The sequence below is a fragment of the Mastomys coucha genome, chromosome X, assembly GCF_008632895.1.
Source record: "Mastomys coucha isolate ucsf_1 chromosome X, UCSF_Mcou_1, whole genome shotgun sequence".
Classification (NCBI taxonomy): Eukaryota; Metazoa; Chordata; class Mammalia; order Rodentia; family Muridae; genus Mastomys; species Mastomys coucha.
The window spans coordinates 120,371,710-120,374,065 of NC_045030.1; the positions used below are offsets into that span (position 1 = coordinate 120,371,710).

The 2,356-nt window shown below is 39.4% G+C and overlaps 1 pseudogene; it reads right to left on the minus strand.

Moving 5' to 3' along the window:
- Positions 1–383: 383 nt before the first annotated feature.
- LOC116094234 lies at positions 384–1,061 on the minus strand (annotated as a pseudogene).
- Positions 1,062–2,356: the final 1,295 nt, after the last annotated feature.

The window sequence follows — 2,356 nt, forward strand, 5'->3', positions numbered from 1 at the left end:
TTATTGCAAAATTATGAATTATGAACAGAAGTGCTAATAACACCTCAATAAAGTGGCAGGATTAAAGACTGCTAGTCTTAATGTGTCAATCAACACCGCACATTTCAAATAAGAAGACGTCCCACCCAGGTCTAAGGTAGTAGACCTTAGCAGGAGGAAGCGAAGCCACCTGCTGTAGTGTGGTTAACAAGGAATTAAAGAGACAAAAACTGCTGCTGTGGTATGCTATGCAAAGATGACCATTGCTCTTTCTGTGGGAGTCAGGATAGTGTGATGAACACTTCTACTCAGGAGGCCCTCTCTAGGTTCTATGAGCTCTGGGTTGTTCTCATCCGGCTGTAGAAATGAGGGAACACATTGGTGCTTGGCCTTCAGCAGGGCACTCACATCATCTGGAGCAGGTCAAGCAAAATCCTAGATTGGGGAATGTTGACATTGAGGAATTTCACCTCCACTTTCTCTCCAGGACCCAGGCCCAGGCTCCTTCTCTTCTTTGTTTTAGACAGCTTCGTTTCTGTTATGAACTGAATAGGAATCAGCCCCACCTTCCCCACTCCTATATCCTCAAAAACCCCAAACAGAGTGGCATTCTCTACTTTGCCTGTAAGAACTGTCTCAACCTGAAGGCTTCCGGAGACACTATGCTTCTCCTGAAGTCAAGCTTATGAAAATCTGTTCAGATGTCAAAGATTTTGGGCTACCTCAAACCATCTATGATGACCTGCAGGGTGTGTGCAGTCATCTTTAATCTTTCAGCAGTTTTCACTATGCCTTCTTTTTTGAGAGATAAATTTATTTTCTGTTGCATTTCAGGATTTCTAATTTCACACAGTGTCTCCCCAATGAACGACAAAAACCTGACTGCTATGTCATAGGATTCCGGATGGATGCAAGTCTGGTTCAGTGAGTTTGGTATGAGGGTGACATCTGCTTTGTTCTTCTTTTTGCCCATGTTCTCATCTTTGACCATGGCAGTTTCCTGGCTCTGTCCAAGAATGTCTGGATGTAATCCTGGTTGATTCTGACAAAGCTAGCACGCTGCTGGAAGGATTTTGGACAGAGCCCTTTCACCTTCTTCAACTGTTCTCACTTGATGAAAGGGCCGTTTTTCTCTTACTACTCCATAATATATTTGGCTCTCTTGGCATTGAGTCCTGCAACATGCCTTAACAAAACCTCAGAACAAATGTTAATATCCACTCCCACAAAGCTGACACATTCTTCTACAACACTGTCCAGTGTTGCCTTGAGTAGTAATGAAGCACATTGGAGTTGGAATTTATCAGCATGATGTATCCCAGACATTACTCAAGGCAACATTAGACAGTATTGTAGAAGAATGTGCCAGCTTTGTGGGAGTGGATATTAACATCTGTTCTGAGGTTTTGTTAAGGAATATGGCAGAACTCAGTGCCAAGAGAACATTTCTTTAAGTGAATCTCAGACACTAAAGATTCATCTGTTGAGAATTCTGTTTAGCTTTCTACCACATTTTTAAATTGGGTTATTTGTTTTGGGGGGTTCTGTTTTTTTGGTTTTTTTTTTTTAGTTTAGTTTTTTGAGTTCTTTATATATTTTATATATTATCCCTCTATATGAGGTAGGGTTAGTGACAAACTTTTTCCAGTTAATCGGCTGCCATTTTGTCCTATTGACAGGATCCTTTGCCTTACAGAAGACCTGGCCATTGGTGTACTGCTCAGGAAATTGTCTCCTGTACCGATGCTTTCAATTCTATTTCCCACTTTCTCTTCTATGGATTCAGTTTATCTGGTTTTATTATAGAGGACCTAGATCCATGTGGACTAGAGTTATGTGTAAGGTGATAAATATGAATCAACTTGGATTCTTCTACATGCAGACAGTCAGTGAGATCAGCATCATTTGTTGAAGATGCTTTCTTTTTTGTACTGTATGGTTTTGGCTTCTTTGTTAAAATTCAATCTTCCATAGGTGTATGGGTTTATTTCTGGGTCTTCAATTCTATTCTAGTAAACAACATGTCTGTCTCTGTACCAATGCAATGCTTTTTTAAAAATGGCTATTGCTCTGTAGTACAGCCTGAAGTCAGGGATGGTGATATTTTCACAAGTTCTTTTATTGTTCAGAATTGTTTCAGCTATCCTGTTTTGTTTGTTTGTTTGTTTTTCAACATGAAGTTGAGAATTGGTCTTTCCAGAGCTGTAAAAAAGCTCTGTTAGAATTTTGAGCTGTAAAAAAACAATGTTAGAATTTTGATGTGAATTGCATTGAATCTATAGACTGATTTTGGTAAGATGGACATTTTCACTATTTTAATACTACCAATCCATGAGCATGAACGATCTTTCAATCTTCTGAGATCTTCTTCTATTTG